This window comes from Anas acuta, chromosome 7, assembly GCF_963932015.1.
Source record: "Anas acuta chromosome 7, bAnaAcu1.1, whole genome shotgun sequence".
NCBI classification, from domain to species: Eukaryota; Metazoa; Chordata; class Aves; order Anseriformes; family Anatidae; genus Anas; species Anas acuta.
This window is the reverse complement of record NC_088985.1, coordinates 32262050-32277642: the sequence shown is the minus strand read 5'-3', so window position 1 is coordinate 32277642 and position 15593 is coordinate 32262050. Positions and strand designations below refer to the sequence as shown.

General features: G+C 44.2%; 1 long non-coding RNA gene across 1 annotated transcript in view; it reads left to right on the top strand.

Annotated features, from left to right (window-relative positions):
* Positions 1-9474: 9474 nt before the first annotated feature.
* Positions 9475-15593, top strand: part of LOC137859812 (uncharacterized) — a 30508-nt gene continuing 24389 nt past the window's right edge. Inside the window, exon 1 of the long non-coding RNA XR_011098572.1 lies at positions 9475-10254. This is a non-coding gene — a long non-coding RNA (uncharacterized lncRNA). The remainder of the gene's footprint in view (positions 10255-15593) is intronic.

Genomic DNA, 15593 nt, shown 5'->3' with positions numbered 1-15593 from the left:
AGACAGAGCCCTTATCTGCTAGCAAAGGCTTAATTCCCGATATCTTTTTGTTCCCCCGCAGATGATTTGACAGTGATGTTTACAGAACCCACGATTTAGAAAAAACAAAAAGGGAGCAGAGAATGGAAAGGCAATGAAGTGAGCTCACCCAGGAGAGCCTCCTGCCACTGCACGAAGCAGCTGTTAATGATGCCTTTGATAATGTGCCATGCTGACGGGCCGGTACATGATTTCTTTTCTGTACCCAGACGGCAGTGGTTTTAAGCTGATTGTGTGTGCCCTCGGGGGGGTTGCGATACCATGTTTTCAAACACAGCCACCACGAAGCACCTTGTGTCACAAACAAGGCTCATTAGCATAGCTCAGCAATTAAAACCCAGCTCGGTCTGCTGTCCTGAGATAAAGAACTCCCAATTTACGGCCCGGTTGACTTTCGCTGGAGATGAATTGGCTGACAGCTTGGAGTGGTGACGTTTTGTCTCACGAGTACAGCTGTTCGCAAGGGTGATCTCTCAGAATGTGACTTTTCCACAGCCTAACCCAGGGTATTAGCACTCACTAATTACAGGGGAAAGCCAGGGGCGATGCTTTCCTGAGAGTGGGAACATGGCAGGCCCCAAACAGCTGGGGAGTGCGAGCGCTTCTCTGCCTCCGAAAACAACAACCCTGCTGGAGGAGAGCTCCCCATCTGGCAAGCCCTTCTAATTCGTATAATACATGCAAATGGTTTTTATCTTATTTATTTTTGACTACTCTTTAATGGAGTTTAGAAGGGGCTGGATGCATGCAGCAAGACGCGTGAGCCTTCTCTTCGGAACAAATGTGTGTTGTAGCATTTGATTAGTGATATTGTGTTACAGGAGCTGTTCCCATCTCAGTCTGTTTTCAATTTCGTGTATGTTGTTTTTAGGAAAGAAATTTTCTTGTGTTTACTTCTCAGCCCAGGGACTTTTTGATGTTTGATTTTGGTTCTTTTGGGTTGCGCTTACATAGGATTTTTTTTTTCCTTTTTAAACACTGTTCATCTTTGTACAATATTATGTTTGCCACTCATAAAAACAACGAATAAAGAGGATTGATTCCTAGAGCATCTTTAACGTAGGGATTCTTCATGTAAGAGAGATTATATAATGTGCTCTCCAGGACCCATCAGAAGGAAACAAGGAGGAAGAGTCACTGGTGAAGCAGTGGGAAATCCATCAGTCCAGGAGCTCAGGGAGGAAAAAGCCCAGCACCTGCCAGAGATCGGGTCCTCAGGTGGGAATTTGGGTTGTCTTCTGTTTAGACAAATGCAGTAGCAAATCCGAACTGAAGGCTTGCCATCAGCATCTACAGCCACAGATCTATGGGGACTGCTTACATTCATGATGGTCAAAAGTACAAGAGAATTGCACCTTATAGATCTTTTAGGGTTTGGTCTGCTAGTAATAACGGCATTGGATTGCCACAGGGGTGGCCTGGGTGACTGTGTGAGTGTTTGGGTACAAGTGAGCTTGGAAGTATGTCCCACAGCTTTTCCCAGCTGACTGTGGTTGGGATTGGGGCCTTCTGAAATCTTTACAAGGCATTTTTTGACATGTACACCACCTGCACGACAATTGTGCTGCTTGCAGGGGAGAGGGCCAAAAATGTCTCTCCAGCTGACTGCTATTCATCTCGGAAAAGGAACTCTTTTTATCTACTTTTTTTTTTTTTTTTTTTTTTCTTGCTGTGAATGTCTGCAGAAAACTTCATTTCTTATTAAAAATGACTTTTCATTGAGCTTGTGAATCTCCGTAGAGCTAATTTAAGCCCATTAACAATAGACTTGCTTTACTTAATTACCCTTTGCATAATCATCTTAGGATTCCCAGGTGTCCTTGGGCCACAGGTTGAAGACTATCTGCACGTTGAAGGACAAGGTGTCTAAAGGTGGTGGTTAGGAATATGGAGTACAATTTCTGGATTAAGGAGGACCTCCTGTTGTTTTTGTTGTTGTAGTTATGATGTAATCCTTCTCATTTACCCCAACTTGTAACTCTTCAGGGAAAATATCACTGGGGTTTGCCCACCCAGGAGCAGGGAAGCCTTGGTGAAAGGAGGGAGAAAAAAGATGGGAAATAAGAGAAGATGTTGGTATTTTTTGTGATTCTCATGCTGGCAGCTTGGCCAAGCGTTAGGATTATTAAATCATTTGTGTGATTAGCAGTGACTGTTTCTTACAGCTTCTTAGTGACTTATTTGTGCCATTTAGGGGGAGGCATTTAGTGATGTTAAAACTAATTTGGGTAAATCTGTGAGAAAGAAGTAGAGGTGCTAAGCATGCTAAGAGGTGCTAAGCATGCACACAGGTCTACAGAGAGCCCAGACCTCCTGAAGGATTTCTCGGTGTGGAAATCTGTGGTGTGTGCTTGCTGTGCTACCAGTGTGGGCCTAGGGGCTCCACGCCATGTGCAGGTGGCGAGGTCACACGCACTGTGCTGGCCTCCTGGAGCCCTGAGGCCAGGCAGGGTCAGGATCAGACCCATCCAACCTTAAACCTCAGCAACCAAACCTTGAGGGGAGGGAAGGATGCTCTCATGGCTGCTACAGTTCCCAGCTCTCTGTACTGCTTCTCGTGGGTCCTTAACTTCTCGGCAAACAGCCACAGCAAGGATTTTCTCCCACAGAACTTGCAAAGCACAAAAGAAGTGAGGAAAATCTCAGCGTTTGTTTTGCCAAGGGAAATGTGGGTAACCTCAAATCAGGTGGGGGAAGATATTTGTCATCGCAAGGCAGAGGAGGGGAACAGTGTTTTTTTCACAGGGAATCCAGGTTGTGTTTGTTGATGTTCCTTCATGCTGCAGAGCAGGCAATGCCTGGCAGAAATGTTTCAGAAAATAGCAAAAAGCAAAATGGAGACAAGCAAGGCAAGTATTCTCAGCAGATTCTATTGGAATGTGCATTTTTCTTCATTATTTTCTCACTGAAGCGTGATGATATCCGATAGAGCATTATGGATGGGGAGAAGGAAGAGTTAGCAGAGCCTGAAAACAACAAGCTACTGCTCTGGCTAAGGAAGCAAAATGGAAACTGGCTGTGGCAGCAGTGAAACCCTAGGAGGGAGAACTGGGCTTAAACTTGGATGAGTGGAGCTTGCAGAAAGACTCTTTCTGGGTCAAACATATAAAATCTTTCACTTTACAGCCTTTCCTCACCTTAATTATGTAGAAAATGAGCATTCGGATGGACACAACTCCCACCCACCCACTGCATGGATGGCTGTGGTGGAGGTGACTGCTATAATTTGTGGTGGTTTTCATCCATGGATTTTCCTAGGCTTTGGAAGAGGAGGAGGGCTAGGAACCAGCCTCGTGTAGTACATCTTGTGGACACCTGGCAGGAGCTGGAGACGGGCCTGTCAGCCCACACACCAGATGGAAATATTTAATTTTTTACTCAAGCCAGTTTTGTGAAGAGGTCTAGACCATTTCTATGGGGTGGGTGCAGTAAGACAAAAATTACTCTTTCTGGTGGTTTTGCTTTACAGAAAACACAGAGAGTGACAGAGAGAGATTTTGGGATCCCCCACATGAACGTGGCCATGAAAAGGTAGGCACCAGCGGGGTGTCGTGTGAAGGGAAGGGAGCTTAGTGCAGTGTGACAGCCCGTGGATATTAACAACAGTCCTGAATTTCATATTCCTTTGGAATGAGAAGATCAAAGAGCTGTGATTCGGAAACAGCTAGCAGCCTGTCACGGGTCATTAGGAGTGAACAACAACTCTGTTTCCAGGTGAAAATGGCTTTTGTGCTGATTTGGTATGTGGTTTTAGGGTGGGAATCCCCACATGCCCAAGGATTAGGCACACAATGCACAAGTCCTTTGTGAGTCTGACTAAGCCCAAACTCTGCTGCTTGGTGGGATTTGGCACTCTGGGTTACATTCCCCAACAGGGAATGAGTAGAAACGTGCTCCTGGGATGACACAGGCTGGATGGGGATGGCTGAAGGAGTTGGCATCTCCAGCTCCAAGGTGGGTGCTCAGTTTGGGATCACATCTGCTTGAGTCTCTTCCAATTTCTACATGTATATGCAGTCACTTTTTGAACCTGTACACACTCTTAGTGTTCACATCCATGGGATTATAAATGTGCTGAAGTGTGTTACAGACACCAACTTGGAATGCCAGACTTTCTGGGAGATTTCTGTGCTTAAGATACCTCTGGCAGGACGCTAAAAAGTGCTTACTACAAAGTCTGAGCTCTGCTTTTATTAGATCTGCAGGTGCTGATATGGCCATTTAATGGGAGCAAAAATAACTTAAGCAAAAGGTGTCCTTTTACCAATCATTACTACGTCTTAGGTGATGCTCTTATTCTATAAATAGATGTCATTTTGCCCTAGGAATAGTCTGGTATTTCATAAACATTTTCTCTTTATCAACACCTACTATCTATTCTGTAGTACTAATCTTTGGAAAGCTCAAACTTTTACATCAGCTTTCAAATGCCCATAAGAACATCGCATTTGGTGTAAGGTCCAGTTATGATTTTTTTTTAATGGATATTTTTTGGTTTCATTTTGACTTTTTTTTTTTTTTTTTTTTTCCCCTCCATTGGCTTGCACTGGTACAGAAAATAACCACTGAATTGCATTTGGCTTCCCCTGCTTCCTTTCTCTGCGAGATGAGGTTACAACGACCTCATCTACCTAAATCAATAATCTGCACCCAAATCTAATAAAGATCTAGCAGGGCCTGTAAAATACCATGCAGCCCAGATGGAAAGGGAGGTCCTAATGTCCAATCCATTCATTAGCTATTTATCAACCATTAATGATGAGAGTAGGAGTGGTGTGGGGGGAAAGGGGTACAAAAGCAAGACAGCAGAGAACCTGCCTGAACATGAGGAGGAAAAAAAGACATTAAAGCAGCATGACTCTGGCTGGGGAGAGGAAGGTACCTAAAAAGGGGAAATATCATGGGCATTTGCTTGCAGAACCCCATATTTTCCTATACAAAAGCTGAGTGTGTCTTCGAGCTGCTGTATGAGAGAACACAATGAAAAGCTAAAATACCTTTGGCTTCCCACCAGCTGACCCTGCATCCCTTTACAGATCTGAAAGCATTAAACTAAAAGGCAGGATTTCCTGAAACTGGATATTAGATCCTTTTTTTTTTTTTTTTTTTTTTTCTTTTTTTCCCTGTAAGAGAAGAATTGCTCATCTCATCACAGACCAATGCTATTTCCAATTATTTTATTTAAGGCCAAGACTTCTCTTTTACTTGAAGAAAATAACTGTATGAACTGGCCATCTAGGATTTGTTGTTGTTTTTTTCCACCAAATTGCTGAAGCACGGAATTAGCCAGGCAGCTAGAGTGAGTGGAGAAAAATAATTTTTCATCACTGTTTTTTGAGCAGAAACTGGCTCTCTGACAAAACAGTACTTTTTCATACTGTCAACAACATGTTATTTTGTATTTGAAAACTAAAGTCACTCTTATTTTTTATTTTTTTTTTTCTTTTCCTTTAAATGGCAACAGTGTTTTAGTGGTTAAGAATTTTTACACAGGTGTGAAACTTTCACACTTTTTTGGGGAGGACTGTTAAAATTTGTTGGAGATGGGATTTTTTTATTTTTTATTTTTTTCCCCCAAAGCTGGAGCAGTAGAACAAAAGGAATTCAGCATCTCTCGAGTCTGTGGTATGCATAAATACAGCAATGTTCCATGAAACAATATTTCAGATTCCAGCAATGCAGAACATAGTAACAATTCCAAAGAAAACAGGAAGCAGAAATAATTAGCTGAACACGAGGAAGAATCCCAAACATTGCTAAGATACCAAATGCTTTATGAAATGGTAGCCAAAAACCTGTCTCTAAGTCTTCGTTGAATGTTCTTTGGATCTTGCTCTGCAGATGAAAAGTCAAAACCAGTTGTAGGAAGTTTCTATTCTCTTTAACGAATGCTGACTTCAACTTCATCAATTAAATAGTTGCAATCAGGTTTTCCTGTGCTGTGGAAAAAACTATTCCCTGCTCCATACATCTCATCTGGGTAGTGGACACCAACGGGAGCCTGGCTGCACCAGGGCAGGTTTGCAGGACAGGGGTTTTGGGGGCCAAGTTTTTTCCCCTTTCACAACATCTCCAGCTCGTGCTCTGCTGTGTGTGCAGGGAAGGTGTGAGCAGTGCTGGCCCGTGCTGTGAATGGAGGCAGCTGTGCAGCATTTTTTGAGTTGGTGTGAGGAATCTGCTGCATCCTCTGCCAGTTCACTCTTGCTGTTTAAAACCCGAGCCATATTTTCTATTTGAAGTCCTCCGGCTGTAGCTGCCAGCCCTGGGTTCTTGTTAGCCTTTCTCTGCTAGATTAAAGAGACCTTTATGACTGGTATTTTCTCTCCATGGAGGTGCTTAATACCCTGTAATCAAGTCACCCTTGGTCTTCTCTTTGATAAGCTAAACAAATCCTGCCCGTCCAATTTCTCACTGGAAGCAGCTCCTTCTCACCAGCCTTTAAATCACTTTGGTGGTGGTTTTCTTCACAGGCTCAAATTTTTCAGTCTCTTCTAAGACAAAGCAGTTCTCACAGATGCGCATGGACTCTGTGCATCAGTCCCATGAAGTAAAACCAAAACTGCTGCCCCACAGCACGTGCTGAGCTGCCCGAGGTGCTATGAGAGGCACTGGGTTCCTGCATGGAGCTGCCAGGTTGTAGGCATCACCTGCATTCCTTGTCCCTCACTGTATTGCTGTAATAAAAGCACTTTTTTTCAATGGGCCTGGCTTACCAGATGAGTGGTTTAACTGTAACATTTCCTGTCCTTTTCCAGGGCAGCAAACTGTTCTGCTCAGCCATTAGGTTTCATTCCTGCTCCTCTGATTTCTTTTCCTGTTGTGTTTCCTTAGGTTTGTCTCCCCCAGTGCCAGCCCTGGGTTTAGATTCTCTAGAAAGAAGCTCGTGAAGAAGGGATGCTTCTGGTCACACTCCTGGGAGGGCCGTGGAGCATCTTTTAGGGAGAGGCTTCAGGAAGGGAGAGATCTCCATGAGCATGGCTGGATATGGTATGGCAGAGAAGGACGTTGGATGCTGAAGAGTGCTTGGCAGTGTCCCACAAAACATCCACCTTTCCTCTGTATTAGTTAAACTCTCTTGAAGCTCTACTTGCAGAAGTTCTCCTGGTGGTGCTTGGTGAAGAAGGACCCCATGGTGTGCCCTGCAAATCCTGCTCCTGTGTCCTGGCGAAACACGTCTTCTTTTTTTCACTTAGTGAAGCTCACCCTGCTGGTGGTTGCTCTGTACCCAGCGGGGTTTGCACTCCTCATAGAAGAAGTTTGGGATGAAATACATTCATTTCCTTCCATGAATGCGTTCATGTTTGCATGATAATTTTTCTTCAGCTGTCTTTTTCCATCAGGTCTGCATTTTTTTTCTTTTCCCAGAGCAGTAAATCAACAGGCTGTGATTAAAGATTTAAGAAGCTCCATCATTTGCCAGTCCAAAATTTAATTTACTGAAACATCTCTAACTAGCAGGCAGCTGAGTCACGTTTTGTATTTCTCTTCTCCTGTATGGAGAGGGACAGAAGACCAGGGACAGCATGTTTAAAGGCTTCCAGCGCTGCTGAGTTTATATAGCAGCCAAAGACGTTGTAGTTGTTCCCCCTCCCTCTTTCAGAGGAAGATCCTTTTCACTACACAGCTCTAGACCTGTACTTTTCCATTCACTAGTTGCTACTGTTGTTCTCCTTTTGTTTCCCAAAAGGAAAAAAAAAAAAAAGAAAGAAAAAAACAGATGGCTTTGGTGTTGTTTACCCTAGGAAACATTTTGAGCATTCAGTAATAAAACTGGAGGAAATCCTTCACTTCCTTTATGCCTCCTAGCAAGTAACTACATCAATATGAAGTGAGGATGTTTTTGGGTACTGACCCAGTGTCACCGATGGAAACACAGCCATAAATACTTTCAAGATGCAGTCTTGAATCAGGCTGGTAGATGAAGAAAAGCCACTTCTGTTTTGGAAAGGAATTCTTTCCTCCTGCAACCACTTTCTAAATTGCATTGACATTTAGCAATTAACATACAAAAGCTTTTGTATCTGCAGGATCATTTTTCATGTCAATAAACACATTCCTTTGCTTTTTGGTGCAATGTTTAATAATTCTCATTTCCTATAGTGGAAAAGAGCCCTTGTACTTTATTTGTATTACACAAATTACATGGAAGAAACAAAGCCATATCTGATCGTGGTTATTAAATTAAGAACATTTGCATAAATCCCCCCTTTTTTCCGTAATCTTGTTTGCTGTCAGTAAACAGCGCGCTATCTAGGTTTAGCAAAGCATTTGGTTTCTAGCCAGGCTTTTGCTTTCCCCCTGTCCTTTTTGAAGCTCTCTTGGCAGGCGAGGTCTGCTTCTCCTAAGCTACCTGTCACCACACAAGGCGGCTTCCAGCTCAGACAACGATCAGTTGTTGTTCCCAGTTCAGGGGCTGAGCTGTCAGTAAGTTGCTGCATCCCAGCTCTGGGATTCGGGACCTGTCGCTGTTCCAGCTGGGGCTGGGGGCTGGCAGCTCCTGCTGGGGGCTCTTCTTACACTGCAGAGCCAAGCAGAAAGTCCTCTGCTCATTGTCTCCATGCAGGGAGCGTGAGGGGACAGCCATGGGGTGGGACGGCGGCTTGGCACTGTCCAAATGGGATAATGATGGGCTTGTCTCCGTGGGGGCCCCTTGTTTCCAACTGCTGTGGTTAGGACTGAAGAGAGGAGGGTAGAGAAAACAAATGAGGAATGAAGTATAACTTTTTATTTTTGCCTGGAAGGGGGTGTGTGTGTTGAGAGAAATGATCTTCAAGGATGTGGAGGCCTGGTCTTACAGAGCTGCAGATAAGCTGATGAAATACCCCTGAAATTTGCATGCCTGGTGTATGACGTTCCCTACACACTCCGTGACTCCTCCTAAGTCCTTTCACACAACAAGCAGCCTGTGGTGGCACGGTGCAGTTTAAGCAGTGAGCATTGTTGCCTGCTCACCCTTCTGCCTGGAACCTGTGGGTGCACACCAGGCGCTGGTGGGGGTCTCCCATCAGAGCAACGGGAGGTGAAGGGGACAAAAATACCCTAAAAACAAAGTCAGGCACTGAAGCAGGCACCTGGTGTGTTGGTGCAGACTGATTTCATGCCCTCTGATATCAGTGCATGGCTGAAGGTAGGGTATTTCCTTGTCCAGCACATTGCCAGACTGCTCTGGGCTGGCTCAGGGTTGGAGAGGGTCAGGGGAGAGGTGTCAAGAGTGTCAAGGCTTGGGGTGCTGGGGGGATGTAGCTTTGGTTTGGCCCTCAGTAAACGAGATTATGAAACTCCTCTTTTATCCCCCTTTAATCAAACATGAGGCAGAACTGGAGCCTTTGTTTGTTTGCCATGGTAGAGAGTAACCAGTGGGAGGATCCTGGGGACAGAGAGCCAGGCACTTAACTCGAAAATCAGTTTAGTGCAGTAATGTCGTTACGTTTTATTGACCAAGCGTTTCCACGAGTGCTGAAAGGGGGTCATTGGGAAACCGGGATGAAGGAGCATGATGTCAGTTGTGAATCACATCCTGTGTGCGTGGACCACGCCAGCCCCAGCTACCAGCCCCACCAGGCAGAGGGGTCTGTTTGCAGCGTCTGTCCTATGGCACGCATGGGAGCTGAGGCTGCTGTGATGAAAGGTTTTAGTGGGAAACTACAAAACCATGTTAGAGAAAATGCTTTCAACGTATGTAAATCATGTATGGGGTTTTATTTCTGCCTGTTACATACCCCTGAGCTCTTTTGGGCAAACTGATAGTCATTAGACCAAGCTGTATTGCTCTGCAGTTTACTTATTGCAGGCTTGTGACTTAACTGTTAACAGAATAATATTTTCCCTCACATGTAACTTATAATTTGGTGGATGTGCATTCAGCTCCTGTCATGAATTAAGCTCCCAAAGAGGTGTGCCACTGCTTTCCAGGCACTTACAGCCTTCAGCTGGCTGTTGAGCACAGCCAGATGCAAAGCGTTAGCACAATTGCTTGCAAAGTCCTTTTCTCTCACATCCACACTCAGTTAAGAAGTGAAATACAAGATCACTGTGACACCAATAAAGCATGCTGTCAGCAAGACGTGTAAGTTACCTGGAAGCTGAATTCCATTTGCAGGTGTCAGGGAGTTTGCTTTATGCATTTTTTCCTCAAGGATCAGCTCCTGTGATTGATTGCATTTGCGTCACATGAATCTCGTTTCCATTTCTGGCATTTTTATGAAGCTTATGAAGGTGAGAGATATAGAACTGGGAGGTTTAGTAGTATGGTTTTCAGGCAGGAAGAGTAAGACTGGAAAAGATTTCCTGTGTTTGTTAATATTCAGCTGGGCCCAAATCTTTAGGTCTCAGTACTTTGCACTGGAGGTAATTCCAGAGCTTGTTACTCATAGGAAACTATTTTGGTTTATGTGTCGGAAGACACCAAAATATTTCTCAACAAAACCACCTAGATGACTTTTTCCACACTTCAGTAATTTTGGTTGTGCTGAACGTGCACAACGTCAGTGATCTTTGTGCACAGGAATTCCTGGTGCGGTCATCGTAAGCTGTATGTCCTCATCCCCCAGGGCTGGAGAAATGGCCAGGGAGAGGATCTAAGCCAGAGCTTGGGGCCAGAGAGCTGGGGAGGAATCACCTTTCAGTAAATAATACTGGATTTGTCATTTAAAAACATTTCTCATTCAGTGCTAGAAGTGATTCTTTTGGATGTTGTCCTTGCAGTAGTCACATACCCTCATTTTCATTTAAAGTGAGTAAATCACTGACTTTTTCTGGGGAGTAGAGAAAGGAGCATGTCTGAAAATCAAGTCACTTTTACTCACATTTCTAGAATAGATATGAAATGCTAAGCTCTAGGTAGTGCAAATAGAGCTGAGGGTCATTGAGATAAGTTTTTTTGTCCTCACAAATCATAATTAATGAACAGCATTTATGCTCCCATTTCTCCTGCACTCAGTCTCCTCCCCAAGGCCAGCAGTGACCTTCTCCCTTGAGGGACCCTCGCCATCCCCGTGCAGGGTGAGATGGGGGCTCCGTGCCCATGTTTGCTGTCCACTGCTTGTGCCAGCACTGTTGGATCCCGACCATGCGTCTCCCACAGTGACACTGCTCCTCGTCCACTTCTGCCTTTAAGCAGATTATCATTTTCTCTCACTGTTCCTGTTTTCGGAGAAACAAAAGGAGATTCTTGGAAGGGTTTGCTGCTAAAATTTTTGTGCGTGTGCATATTGGGGATTTATTTATTGTACTTCTAGCCACAAACAGTTTCATGTTTTTGAATTACTGCTCAGTCTCGTTTAGTTTGGTTGTGACCTTGAGCCATACATTTCCAGGACTCTTGCTAATAGACCTTTTAAATGATGGCAATGAAATGCACCAGGCCCTTTGATAAGGGGACCGTTGCTACGTTGCATATTATTTTAATGTTATTCTACAAAATAACCATTATAATATCGTTATTTTTTTTTTTTTTTAACTCTGGTTTTATTTTGTCACACCAACATTTCAACAATCTACATTTAAAATATTTCCTCATTTGTGCAAAGCACATTTCTCTGCCAGGGGTAATGAAATGACCAAGCAGTGACCCTCATTTTTATGTTTCTCCTACTGTGAAGAGGAATTGAAGATGAAATGTAGAAGCTAATAGCTGTGCAGCCCCAGTGAATCTAGCAAATCTAAAGAGCCCAGCCATGGGATACATTTAAATATTAAAGCAGTTTTTATGTGCTCTAAACAATATTTGATGCAGCTCTCAGTATGCTTTAATCTGGCTAAATGGTTATTGTGTTATGTGTCCTAGCTGTAAAAACTGTCGAGCTCTTTTGTGGTCAGGGTACCTGTCCCCAGTGCAATCTTGGTTGTACATGGGCAAACATTAAGGATCAATCTGCAAAACAGATCTCAGACAGGTTCATGCTGGATGGAGCAGGCTGCTTATAAGCCATTCACATTTATTTAATATTTTCTTCCTGATGTGTATCGCGTGGCAATTGCATATAGGGTGGGGATAGTGGTGGGGTTTTTAAGGGAAAAAATGGATGCAACTTGAGCCAGCTCAGTCCTGGAAGGAGAGCAGCATCTGGCAAGGGGCTTGCTCCTTTACCTCCACCTGCCTACAGCATGTTTTTGTGTGTTTGCATGGTTGAGATGTCTTCTTGCCAGCCTCATTGCTGAAAAAAAGAAAAAAAACAAAAACAGAAACACAGAAAATGCCTTTTTTTGAGTAGGATTCCTCTGCTTCCCATGCACAATTTCTGATGTTCTGCCTGGGGGCCAGACCCTGCCTCGCATCAGCATGCCTGGGGCTGTGGCAGCGCAGTGAGGACGTGGCTCCCTTGGTGTGCCAGGGGCTGCAGCTGGAAAACCTCGACTTGAGGCTTTGGCTTGGTTGCTGGCTTGTGCATAAAGCTGAACATCTTCATTTCCTTGGTCTGTTTTGGCTGGCACCTTTGCTTCAGAAAGCAAAATTTTTGCTGGAGGCTTCCTGCTTCAGCTGGTGGGGTGTCTCCAGATAGGGGCAGAAATTGTCCACATGCAGCAGGACGGGCACAAAAAGCACACATGGAGGTTTTCCTGGTTTTGCAGCCTTTCTAACAGAGCTTTCTGGTGTCCATTCATGACCAAGCTCAGGTTGTATTGTTTCCCCGAGGGCCAGAAATAATTTCTTGCCTCCTTTCTAACTGCCTCATTCATGAGATGTGTATGAAACCCTTTGCCGTTGCTCTTGCTGTCACAAATTTGTTGAAACATGCCAGTGACCTCAAAAGTGAGAAGGATGCATATAAAACATTATTACACTCTATTTCTGTAGGAAACCAGACTAAATATGGAAAACATACACATTCAGCTTTTTTTTTTTTTTTTTTCCCCCTAATTGTTCTAATAAAACCCTACCACCACATCCCCTCCTCTCCCTCCTAGCCCTGAAGGAAATTGCAGCCCACCACGCAGAGTGGTTGCAGTCGTGCTAAGGGGACAGAGCACTTAGCCTCTGGGAATGAGGTTTCTGAATTATCTCGAAGTCTTAGCTGAAATTACTTTAGTGATCTCCTTCTAATCCCAAGCGGGCAGTGATCCATATTATAAACCCTTTACACATAATTTGACACAATTAGCAGATTCTGCTTCTGAGACCATCTTGTGACTGGGAGGGAGAGAGCGAGGGCTGAAAACGTTACCTGCAGAGATGTTACCTGCAGGGAAGAGAAGGCATCATGGGCATCCCAGGGCAGGGATAACTGAATCAGCCGCGTGGGGAAGCTGATGTTGTCCAGCTTAACCCAGGCCAGGCCTATGCTGATTAAAGAAAGCCTAGTTTATCCACCATCAAAGAGAATATTTCCCTGTTTGTATTCCCAAAATAAAGCAGAGCATTGCACACAACTCCAGTGCAGCTCTCTTATGGGCTCTGTTACCTTTGGTCTATCCCGTTTTCTTTAAACAAAGCCATTTCCCGATTCTTACAACCGGCCCTCCTATTAGTAAGTCAAATGGAATGATCTTTGTGGGTATGACTCTTTTATGATCTTGCTAATGAACTTTCAGTTTTATGCTTCTTGTCTGATTAGTAATGCCAGAGATTTAACCAAGCAGAGATAATTCATTAGTCTGAGCTGTGGCTCCGAGGGCACGGTGTCACACCCGCCCTTCCCGCTCCTTGTGCTCCATTAGCTCTCTGGGCTCTGACATCTCCTCCGTTTCTTTCTTTTCTGAGGGCAAATGCAGAAGTCTTCTGCCTCCTGCATGCATTGGTCATTCTTGACTCATCAGCAGTGAAATTCATAGGATCATTTTGGAAACTCTTTTTTTTAAGTCTGTATGAAGTTTTATGCAGAGCAGTGGAATGAGAAGAAGCTTTTCATGGGTTCTGAGCTGCAGTGTAAAAAAAAAAATAAATGACTAATTGCAGCTTGTGGATGCAACTGTGATTATTTATGCTACAGTTCCTTTCCTTTTTTTGATGCTGTATTGATTTTCAGCCCTTACACTTCATAAATTAAATATCATTTAACTGTCACTTAGGCAGTTGTTGAAGTCAGTGTATTGCAAAGAAGAAATGAGATTTCCTCATTGTTTCTATGAGAATGAATCTATGCATGGCTCAGTGTGTTGGCTTTATCTTGTGCTTGTGTGGTGGGGATTCACCTGACAGAGCACCAAAACCATGGCAAGAACAGGTCTCCTTCCATCTGGTGCTAGGGTGAAACTGGTACAGCAGGGAGGAGAGCTGGGGGAAACAAGGGGGGCTCCCAGAGAAAGCAGTCGTGTGCAGGGAGAAGGGACTTGCAGGGGTGAGAGGAAGGCCTGTAACCATCATTGTTAGCATGGCACGGACCATAAGCAGTGGGTGCAAATCTGTATTCCTTGTGTACTCACAGCCACCACTGCCAGTCTGTCATTGACATGGCCAATGCAGCAGGTGAAGACTCGGGGGATTCTGTGCCACCCCCCCATGCTTATTAGCCCCACAAAAGTCATCCATTTTGCAGAATGGACACCAGTAATTGTCTCGTGCTGTGGGTTTTTCTCCCCGTGTATAGCGTGCAGGTGTTAACGGGACATGCCAGACAGAAGATGTCAGGATCTCTTTGTGATTATTTCCCCGCTGGCTAACATGTGCCCTTCTCCCTTCAACTGCTGTTGCTACAGAGGGTAGGCAAGATCTAATTAAAGACAAGGAGGGATGGATCTGCATATGTTGCATGTGTTTGGGGACTGTCTGGCTCGGAGGAGTAATAATTGGCTACAGGGCCTTTCACCTCTGTGGCATGGCTCTGAATGCAGATCAGCCCAGACAGTGACTTTTAATGTCATTACCATGTGACAGCTGTTTTCCGTGTGAAATTAGCTGGTAGCCTTAATGCTCTTCCTACAGGAAACCAATATCGATAATTACCACAACAAATGGTGCTATTAACACCCTTTAAAAATATATATAATTTAAAGTTTAATGAACATGCTTCAAGTATAGATATTGACATGTGTTGTAACAACACTGAAATCAATATGACTCCACTTAGCTCCATAGCCAAGACCGTGTATATAAATATGTGCTGGAAGTAAGTACTGGGGGTACAGTAAGATGTAGTAGTAGCATCTGACTGCAGGACTCTAGCTTAACTCATGAAAACTCCTTTCGGGGACCCATCCATTATACTGGCCATGCGAGCTTGTAATGCATTTGAAGTTGCTGTGTGACTATCCCCTAAACATGTAAAAATCACAGTGAAGAAACATCAACAAAAAAAGGTCAAGGTATTCAGGGAATAGTCCTTCTTGATAAATGACTCCCATTTCCATGGTCAGAGCTGTAAGGAGAGATATCTCTTACTAGACCAGCTGATAGAGCTGAATGAAACAGATAAGCTTTTGGGCACATGGACTCTTTTTTTTTTTTTTTCTTTCCCTTGTGTCAGCTCTAGATTAACTCAGCAGCCCAGCTCTTATTAACAGCTTTTGCACTTTGCCAGCTGTACCTGCTTTGTCTCAAGAGGCATGGTACATGTCCTCCTGATTCACACCATCCGTGCTGGTGGCAGTGGTCTGAACTGCAGACCCTTGCAAAAGGA